General features: G+C 34.8%; 1 pseudogene; it reads right to left on the bottom strand.

The window, feature by feature from the left end:
- Positions 1-1,916: 1,916 nt before the first annotated feature.
- Positions 1,917-7,770, bottom strand: LOC118488915 (annotated as a pseudogene).
- Positions 7,771-11,747: the final 3,977 nt, after the last annotated feature.

The following is an 11,747-nucleotide window of genomic DNA, read 5'->3' as shown; positions in this document are numbered from 1 at the left end:
AAACAATATATTTAACAAAAAAAGACCTCACCCCACCCACCCTCTCCTTCTTCTCCTCCCCCAAGCACCATCGCGACTTTTGCCCACCTCCCACCCACTCCATCTCTTCCACTCCACGGATCAGAGAACCACCATTTCTGTAACTAATTCCCCAACGCAAATGGAACCATCTAAAAATCTGAAACCTAGTAGTAGTTGTAGAAGACATTGAGGTCACACGAAGCGCCATGGTGTGGGTGCTTCAAAACGTCCTCCAGTACGGCGATTTAGTCAGTCTTCTTTATGTTTTTTTCCGGCGAGTACGGGCCGCCAGAGGAATATTGCGGAACCGGAAGAAGATCCGGTTGCTTCAATTGAAAGGTTATCAGTTGGCGCTTTCGTTTAAGGATGTATGTGCTTGTATTTTTTCTAATGTGAGTGAACTTTATATCGATTTGTTTAGGTTTTGATCGAGAAATTTGAATTTGAAACCCTAGCAGATGAAGATGTTGATTGATTGTTTGATATTGAACGTTTAATCGATTATCGTGTTAATTGATTGTTTACTTTTGATGATTATTCAGTTTTTGGATTGGAATTGTATTATTCTGTTGTACTACGGATGATTCTATTTGGTCAATTCTTCATAATCTTCATCACCGAATCTAGAGTTTTCTTTTCCAACAAATTAGGGTCTCTTTTAGGAAGATGTGAACAAAGTTTGTGAAATAGTTACGAATCAGACATGTGGAAATGGTGGCGTGGATGGGAAGTGAGCAGAAGTGGTGGTGGTGCACTTGTGCTAGTGGGGCGGGGAGGAGGGAGAGGTTTGTGAGTTGGTGTGAGGTCTTTTGTTGTTTAAAATATTTTTTTAACTATAAGGGCAGTTTTGTCATTTCACAATCACTTAACTGAAAAAACTAACATCCATCCACTTCAGGGACTATTCGAGTAACAATGGAGCAAACCACAGAGAGCATACATGTAATTTTGAAAATGTGAGGACTAAAGGTGAAATTTTACCAAACCACAAGGACTACCCGTGCATTTTACTCTATATTATTTTCATGAACAGTGAGAAAGTTTATATTGGAATTTTGGTAAAAAAAGTAGGTTCCACCCCACCATATAGATTTGTCAATCTTACAAGTATCATCAACTCTATCCGAAGTAGCAGATGCAATTCCCACATCCGCTCGAGCTTCCTATAGCAACATCGAAATTGAATATCCCAGGTTCAGCAGAAGGAACATTACTATGACTTTCAAAAAGAGTTGCCATATCTCGGTAACGGGGTCTGTTGATTCGGAATCGTGGGATGAGAAGATGTAACAGATGATGAATCTTTCTGTGAGATTCCAGGTATAGTTCCTTCCCGCGTCAATTGCCAATATATACGTAAATTTGTATAACCGGAAGCTCCCGTGAGCAAGCAACCTGCATAAAGGCAGGGGCGCAGCTTTGTAAGGGCCAGGGGGCGCCCGACCCCCGAACTTTTCGCTCATTAGTGTCTGGTATGTAGTTTTCGTATAGAATTTTTTAGGTATATACGTTTTCGACCCCCCTGTTTTATAATTTTTTTAGGTATATACGTTTTCGATCCCCGGTCGGAAATCTCAAGCTTCCCCACTGCATAAAGGACTTATAGTGGGGCTGGATACATTATCGTGAATGACCTTCACCAAACATCCATCATCAAAGGTTTCAAATTCAAACTTTTTCGAGTTTTAATGATTTTAGTTGGTATTTATTGTACGTTATGGAGAACGATGTTCACCAAACATTTGACATATAAGGCTTCAAATTCAGTGTTTTTCGAGCTTTGAAGATTTTAGTTTGTATTTATTCCGTTTGTATGTAAACCGCGTTAAATCAAGAATTTTCTCTAGAAAAACATGAGTTGAATTTATGGTTCACGGTTTAGGACCAAATCAATTTTACAATAATACTATCTTCTTTGCTAACTTATTCATTATGGTTGGTACAAGTTCAGTACCTAGTCTAGTGACATCAACATAGTCTTTTGGACCATGAGCTGCTAATCCTGGAATAATCATTCCAACCATGCGGCATAATCTTTCAACATGTGATTCCTTGTACTCTTTACCCTTCCAATACGGCAAAATGAAACTCCTAATTACCTCCCAAAACGCGTTGATATACTTGGGTATTGTCCACACTATCGAGAAGTAGTTCTTGTTTGGTTCTTCCTCCATAACCTGAGTTTAGGTGCAAAGATTAGTCATAAGAACATGAACTCATAAGCGCATAGAAATTTATGTTGATCAAAGTGTAAATACGAGTAAGTTTTGGTTTATATTAATCTTTAATGAGTCAAACAGGTTAACCCAACAAAGTTAGCTAAGATAAAAGCACGTCAAATGAGTCAGACGAGTTGAATGTTGTCAAAAGTGTATATATACCTTGCCGTCGTAGAAGCTGTTGAAGTATAGAGTTGTCCCAAAGTGCTTAAAGAATAGAGATGTATCATCAAAAGGCAATCTAGGCACTATATCATTGCCATACACATACCTAAAATACCTTACATCTTGATCTTCCATCATCTGCATCATGTATCTCCCAAATTCTCATCCCCAACTCTTGGTTGACCAAAAGTGTATACCCCTTCTAACCTCTTCAACAACCATGTCTCCTCATGTAGCCCTAACACCCCGCAAACAATATCGCTAACGCCCCTCCTAAACTATGGCCCGTCACTATAAACTTTGCATTTATATTCTTTTCTAAAATATCCTTGAGCATTTCTCTAATCTTGTAATAAGCAAAAGGGTGCTCCTTGGTTGCATATGGTGATGGTTCGAGTTCTTTTGGCCAACCTTTGATCTTTTGTAAGCCGAGCGCTTTCATGAACCCACCATGGATTCGACCGATGGTTTTGGAGTTGTTTTCATCTTTGAGCTCGTACCATGAGATATCGAAATCTGTCATCCAGTCTTTCGCGTTGAACGGGCTGGTTCCTCTAAATGCTACTACTATCAAGTTGGGATCTAATGTATCTTGAAACATTGTTGCATATGTTGTGAACTGATTTTGATAATCTGGATATAACATTCAAGTCAAAATAGAATCAAAGTTGGCCATTTATATAACCTCCACAAGAAAACCTAGGACGGATCTATGATATAACTCAATAATAAGAGAAGAATTCTAAAGAGAGAAAGCGAGTAATGTTAAACGTATCCCTCTCATATTGTTTTTATTAACTGTATTCGCGTCATCTCTCTACTTTTGCCTACCGGTTTGCATGGGTCGGTTTTGGTCCAAAACCATAAGCATAACCACGATGTTGGTTAATAGATAACCATAAGCGATTGGTTATGGCGTTTTGGTTAATCGGTTTTGAAGATTACAGTAGGTCGGTTATGAGTCGCTTAACCGTGAATTTAAGCCTAGCTAAAATGGCTCAAATTTTTTTAACATTGCTATTACACATATATATATATATATATATATATTAGTATATTACATAGTTTTAAAAATACATATAATCCATAATATTAATACTGATTATTACTAAATATTTAAACAAAATGACATGATATAATCTTAAATTTAAAAAAAAGCATTCAACTAAAAGGCTATGATATAACACATAAATTCTAACAAACAATCAATCAATCAATCAAAAACACCAAATATTAAAAAAATGGTGAAAAGTCTAAAATCCTACAAAAATTTTACTACATTGTCGGTTCAGTTATGGCAGGGTGGAAACATTGATAACCATATCCGACCCGCTACTTTCAATTTTCAGAAAAAAATAACCGATCCACCGGTTTTTAATTTGATTCGAATTTCTCGATTTGGTTTTATTAGTTAATTCAGATATGGGTCAATTAGTTCGGTTTTTTTGCACACCGTTTTTCTTACCATGAGTAATTTTCTATTCAAATATACCTCTCTTCATTATCGTTGCACTCTTAGTACATGACATAAGCACTAGATGATTAAATGCTAGCAACCGACTTTCCAATGACTTATCGTTGTCATTATTAGTTGTTACAATAATACCCCCTCAACAACCCTTTGATACTTATTCGCAGGGAGGACCACCGTACAGAATTTACAAAACAATTTTTATGGTTTAGAAACTAGCCTATTGTCATTAGGTCTAGTGTGCCAAATAGCCATTTGATTTTAAAAAATAATAATAATAAAACATTACGGAATAACGTATTTTTTCGAGCTCGAACAGAGTACATAAATTCTTAGAGACGCCACTGCCTATTCGATGTAGTAGTTATTTATTTTTTTACATAAGACAAGTACTAGCTGATTAAATGCTAGCAACCAACTTTCCAATGACTTATCGTTGTCATTATTAGTTGTTACAATATTACCCCTTCAACAACCCTTTGATACTTATACGATATACTAATTATTTATTTTGTAGCAATATTCTTGGTAAACAGTATTTGCGTTTTATTCTTAATTTTTCAAACAATTTATACATAATAAATAAACTGTAACTTTATGATCGTATGTCCATTTCTATCATATAATTTAAATGTATAACATAATGTATAATATTATGTTATGCAAACAAGAAATCAGCTTGATATAACACATTTACAGTAACTTACCGTTCCAAAATTTGTAGAAGCCTATAAACGCCATCTGAGGAAAAATACCAAAAAAAGAAAGAAGTTACAAAACTAGTGGACTAATTTTAAAATAATAGGCGTGTAACTGTTAAATAAACCAGTATTAGGACCCGTGCTTTGCGTTAAACCAAACAAACAGTAAACATAACTCGCAAAAAAATAGATCTAAACGTTAAACATAGAGCATAATAACTAAGTTGATTTATGACTCGCACGTTGCGACCAAAGCGTTAAAACGCAAAAATAGACGTAAAAACGTTGAACCACACACGCATGTAGCGTATGAAATTTTGACCAAAACATAAACATTATCGTAAAAAATTATAAAGAAATCGAAACCGTAAATAACCAACATCAAAAAGAAACTAGAAAGGTAAAAATAAAAAGTTTAAGGTTTACATAATAAGCTTAATGAAAGTCAAAGGGTCATCTTGTAATTTTTGAGAGTATGAAGTGTAAAAAATGGAAGTTGATGGGTCAAGATAAAAAACTGATTAGTGAAAAGCCCTCTCACAAAGCTTTTTTACATATTAATAGAAAATTAATTAATTAATTAATAGATAGGAAATATTACTTATAATTCCATATTAATTCCCAGTAGCATTAAACAAATAGTTCTCCTAAATTAGAACACGTTTGTAAGAAAAAAAATATTAAGATTTTCTATATGATAGTTGTAAAAGAGAATTATATTTATGAGAAATCTATCATAAAGTAATTATGAGTAAAAATATTAAGATTTTCTATATGATAGTTGTAAAAGAGAATTATATTTTTATGAGAGATCTATCATAAAGTAATTATGAGTAAAAAAATTATATGATAGTTGTAAAAGAGAAGTAAATTTTTGTGAGAGATTTATCATAAAGTAATTATGAGTAAAAAAATAAGAGATCCCCATTCTTTGGTAGAATCCATAACCGAAAATTCAAACAAGTTAAAAAATGATTTGGAGTTTATTTTTTCTCACCTATCTTACCAAACTCAAGATAACCATAAACTCAGTAAAATCAACTAAATATAGAATTATGAAATCGAACCAATCTAAAACAAACAAATATCAACACCCACAAGATCTATGGACGTAGTTTTTAAAAGGCTTAGTTTTGCTATTCAAAAAGGGTAGCGGCGCAGCTTGTTGCCCGTTTACCAACTATCTCAATGTAAATTCGTCTGGTTATTAATATCAACATGTAACATTCCTGATAGCAACTCACCTTCAGATGATCTTGTATGGCAGCTTCCACAAAAGCCTCATTTTCATATGATAACTTTGCAGCCATCATTGCTAGCGACGAATTATATCTTCCGTCGCCTTTTTAATACTTGCATCGAGTTCCAATCGCTGGTCAAGTTCTCCGATGAATGACAACAAACTTTTCCGACAATTCCTCAGGCTTCACCACCTTCCCTGTAATCCAACAATACCCAAATCAAAACCATCCACACAATGCTCGGCTAATACGTCGAAGACATGCGTATACTCTAAAACAGCGTCGTCGAAACCATAATCTTTTTTACCGGATAGAAGTAAGGGTCAAACTCATGTTGTTCTTAAAAAGACCCATATTTTATATACGTAAGTCAAATGGGTTAACTTATTGTATATATGAGTCTTAAGATACAAACTACCCTTAACGAAAGAAGTGAAGGAGATAATTTTTTCCATTTTTATTAAGCACGTATTTTAGTCCTAGAATAAAAAAAATTAGTGATTTTACACTAATAGAGTAATTATGTAATTTTGTAGAGTAATTATAATTACTCTACATATTATTCTACTACTGTTTTTTTTTTTATATTTTGCAAACATCATTCTTAAGGATATTTTGTATGTTAATACCCATTTATATTTGATTTTTACGCTAAGTCTAATAACACAAACTTTTTTTGAAAAAAAAACAACTCACGTTTTTCCTAAATAGAATCAAATTTTATAAAAAAAAAAAAAAATCTAACAAATTTAGACCACAGAGGTCAGCGACCCTCTTGACCTTCACCCATACTCCGAAACACAAACTTTTGTTAAAAAACGTTTACAACAAATTCTTGTTTTTCTTTGTTAAAAAAACGTTTACAACTAAATTTTTGTTTTTCTTAAACGACTAAGATTTTTATAAAACCATTTTGTTAAATGAGAGGTCTTGGACCCTTGGTAATGTTTTAAATACCGGTATGAACCAGCCGGTTATACTGGTTAAACCGGATATCGGACACGAGTCCGGTACGATAAAGGCCGTTAAAACCCGAATACAGTATGTCTTATGTACCGGCGGTAAATCCGGTTCTACCGGTTCAAACCGTTGAACCGGTTTGCATTATCTTAAGATTTGATTTCTTAATTTTAATAAAATACGATATTAAGGTAATATTAATCTTCAATATTTCTGGTAATTAACCTAGTGTCTTCTATTCCAATATTTCATTGTTGTTGAAACTGTTACTCACCTTGAAAAATGCAATATTGTTTATAACTAATAAAATTTTCTTAAAATGCTTAACAGTTTACAATAAAATAGTTGTTTTTTAGATAAAACTACGATCAGTTACATAAATTCAAGTTGAGATTTGATTTTTTTAGATGAATTTGTATTTTACGGAATTTATAGGGTTAATAGTAACCCGGTTCAACTGCCCTATACAACCCGGTTCAACCGATTGAATCATTTTAGAGCCCAACACGGTATGAATTAAAAACGATTTTTAAAATTGACCCTTGGTTCCACCCTTGCTCCAAAACACAAACTTTTATAAAAAGAATAGATACATAATTAAAGAAATAACCTCGTATATGATTGATCAGAAGCCCAAACAACCCTCCATTGCTAGACAAAAGATTCAACCATATCTCGATCAAAGACCCATTCCAGCGATCGGCTTTTCTGCCCACATAAGAACCTTTTGCGCAACGATGGAGGCGAATATGACGAATCGCCGGCGAACATCGTCCCAGGCTGACCTCCCGACATGTTCCGATTGTTCGTTGTAAAAATTTTTAGTGTTCAAAAAACTAGTTGATCGGATCAAAATACAAGCTATGTCATAGAGACTTGCTTCTTTAGCATTAACCAACAAGTAACTTTCACTGAATTCTTCACCGGTTGCCATGTATGTCTTTGAAGGCAAGAACATGAAAGGTGATTATGTAAAGCGTACGTGACATGACCCATATATATAAGGTTTACATTATTTGACTTTTATTACAAGGACTCATATCAGAAATGGCTAATTAGCACATGGCTTAGTCAATACTATTAACTTCACATAAACAGATTGTACATAGTTAATTAATTATGCTAGAGGAGCCGATATTGACAGGTATGTATGCATGTGCGCACGTACGTATACCCGAAAGAGGGATTGTAATTAGTGGCGAGCTTGAAAATTTTCACCGGGGATTAGAAGTCACCGAGCCTAAAAATTCTATATAAGTAATTTTTTTATAAAACTGGGTGGTCGAAAACATATATACTAAAAAAATTCTATACGAAACATACATACATAACACTACTAAGCGAAAAATTCGGAGGGTCGGACGCCCCTCTCGGCCCCTTGAAAGTTGCGCCACTGATTGTAAGAAAACTTAAAAGATACTTGAAAACCGAAAAAAAAAAACACTAGAGAATAAGAAGTTTTTTATTTTATCTTTTTATATGTTATTGATTTTTGCTAAAGAAACCTATATGTATTTGCGAGTTACATATGTATACTTGTATATATGAGACACATATATGTACAAAGGATGCGAAACCACCAAAAGGTGACAATGTGTCCATGGGCAAGGGGTAAGTTTGTCCGTCACAAATTATGTATAAAGTTACTTATTCATGCACAAAAATTACATAATTATGCAACTTACAAGATAATTACGTAACATATGCTTATAATTACGCAACGTATATTATAATTTCGCAACCGATTTCATAATTACGTATAAGCATAATTACACACAATTTATCAACTTTTTAAAAAAGTTATAACAAGACTATACTCAATTTGATAAAATATTTGATTTTATGCTACAATTCTTTTAAAAAATAATGTCGTATAAAAAATTATAGAAGTTTTTTAAAAAAAAAGAAATTTAAAAAATTAAAGAATGAAAGGCTATATCAAAATAAACTCAACAACCTTTTATTTGATTGAAAGGTGAGCAATAGGGAAGCTTCTCATGTTCAATTCAAAATTAACTAGGACCAATTTAAGGCAAATGTTTCATATTTTTGTTGAACCAACTGACTACATATACAAGTACATATTTGGAATATTCTTGACACAAATTATCTTAATCCCCCATGGCATAACACTAATGTCACACCACCATCAGCAGTCACTATCACTAAAGTTATGACGTGTTAATGCAAATAAATTAGATCGAAACGTATAATATAATAGAGAATAACTAAGTCAATCTAGCACCCGTGTGTTGCGGCGAACATGTCAAACGAGAAAAAAATAGGCGATGTAATATCATTGAATAAATACTTGATTTTATGGTTTAGTTTTTTTTAAATGTTGTATAAAAAATTGATAGACTTAAAAAAAATGAAAGAACTTAAAAAAATCAAAGAATGTTAGACTATATCAATTTAACCTCAACAACCTTTTATTTGATTGAAAAGTTGATAAGTAACCGGTAGAGCACCATGGAAGCTCTCATGTTCAATTCAAAATTAATTCGGACAATCTAAGGTACCTGTTTCATATTCTTTATTGAACCAACTGATTACATATACAATTAATTCGGACAAATCTAGGGTACCTGTTTCATATTCTTTATTAAACCAACTGATTACATATACAATTAATACGGACAAATCTAAGGTACCTGTTTCATATTCTTTATTGAACCAACAGTTTACATATACAAGAATGTATTGGATACTTTCTTGACATAAGAATTAATATTAAGGGGCGTTTGGTTCGCATGAATTCAATGGAATTTAAGGGAATTGGAATTTGAATTTGAATTCCATCTCTTAAGATGTTTGTTTCGCAGAATTTGATGGAATTGGAACCCAATTTCAATCTTCATGTGTTTGGTTGACATGGAATTGGAATTAGGCATGAATTCTTTCAAATTCCTTTAACCGAAGGAATTCAAAATCCTTCCCTATGTGAAAGAATTAAAGTAAATTCATTGGAATTTTTGACTGTTTCGACCCGCACCGTTTCAACCCGTACCGTTTCAATCCGAATTGTTTCGACCCATACTGGTTTCGATCCGAACCGTTTCGACCCGTACCGTTTCGACCCGTACCGTTTCAACGCGAACCGTTTCGACCTGTACCGTTTCGAATCGTACTGTTTCGAATCGTACTGTTTCGAATCGAACCGTTTCGACGCGAACCGTTTCGAATCGAACCGTTTCGACCCGACCCGAACCGTTTCGACCCGAACTGGTGGTTGTGGGTGTCGGGGTGATGGGTTCCAATTCATTTTGACAACCAAACACAACAAAAATGGAATTGAGATTCCAATTCCAACAATTTCCAATTCCAATTGGAATGTTTAAATTCCAAATCAAATTCCTTCAAATTCTAATTCCGATACAAATTTTCCAATTCCTAATCATTCCGCTAACCAAACGGCCCCTTAGGGTTATTGGATTTTATGTAACACCCCTTGTTTTCAAAAGTCAAGTCAAGGTCAAAATTGAAGTCAAAGGAAGAAAAGATTGCTAATTGCAATCTGTCTCTCCTTGCTCAATTCCTGTTTTGACTTCTTTGACTTATAGATTAGTATATGGAGTAATTGTTAAGAATCGCAGTAATCGATGTATACTTATCGCTAAGAATCGCCTTACGACTGTGAACAATAGGAAGTAACAATACGATAAAGTCAATTAAACGCTAATCGAACTAATCTAATCAACATCGCGCTCGCAACTCGAGTTACGCATTTTGGTGATTGTTATACGTGTGTGTGTGTGCCTTATGTGTTACTTGTGCATGTTTATTTATGTTATGTGTCGTAATCAATCGAATCACAATCGAATTCTATCGCAATCGAATCGCAAACGCTAAACGAATACGAAATAAGGATGCTTGTATGTAGATATAGTATGATAATTAGTGGAGAAGAGATAGCGCGAGATATGAGTAGTTGGGATTAAAAGTAATTTGATTAGGAAACTCTATCGCATCGCAAAGCTCGCGATCGAAATCGAAACAGCAAAACTCGGACACGCACCGAACACTCGAATCAGGCGACCGATCGATCAGGTAACCAGCCGATCGACCAGCCGTCCGCTCGGACTGCCGTCCGATCGGACAGGCTGTCCGATCGAGCTGCCTGGCCGATCGACCAGCCCCTTTCCTCTTTTGGAATTCTATAAATACCTACTGTCACTTTCATTCTTTCTACTTTTGGCAACTCTCTGTCCGAACAGCACGCTCTCCTCACTTTTCTTCAGATTTCTCTCTCGATTCCGGTAAGATCTCGTCCTAAATCTTGTACTTCCTTGATCTACACGCACTCCTACTCCTTTCTATCTTTTGAATCTTAACTTTTAACTATGAAATCACCAAGATTCAAGGTGTTCTAGGATGACGTCATCATGTGTTCTTGAAGAACTTCATGTTTTGGCCTCAATCTACCAAGAATAACTTGGATCTAACCGATTTCCACATAAACTAACAAGGATCTTTCATAGATCTAAACATCTTCACTATAAAAAGGATTGAAAGATGGTTTTTCTAACTTTCTTCCAACTCTTTTACACTCAATTCCTTCAAAACCGGTAGAAACGGAGCTTGTGTCGACCTACTAATCATTCTAGTGGTTGTGTGGCTCGAGAACTGGATTCTATCCACGAGGTTCACCGATTTCGGGTTAAACGTGAAACACCGTCCCGAACAGTTCACTAATCGGATTTGGGTGATTCCTGTCCGATCAGGAGAACCAAGTATTGACAGAGTTTCTGTTGTTTGGCACGATATCACAACACCTCGATAAAAACGACAAACAATCAAGACAACACAAGTGTAAGACGAACAGGTCGACCAGGAGACGGAATGCCATCCGATCGGACTGTCATCCGATCGAACAACCAATCCGATCGACTGGCCAAACCGAACGGCTTGCACCTTGGGTCCCACACTTAAACTATTCATCAAACATTCAAAGTCTGATCGTTGAACA

Source organism: Helianthus annuus, chromosome 17, assembly GCF_002127325.2.
Source record: "Helianthus annuus cultivar XRQ/B chromosome 17, HanXRQr2.0-SUNRISE, whole genome shotgun sequence".
In the NCBI taxonomy this organism is placed as follows: Eukaryota; Viridiplantae; Streptophyta; class Magnoliopsida; order Asterales; family Asteraceae; genus Helianthus; species Helianthus annuus.
Note: the sequence above shows the minus strand (reverse complement) of the source record. Positions and strands in the feature narration are given on the sequence as shown.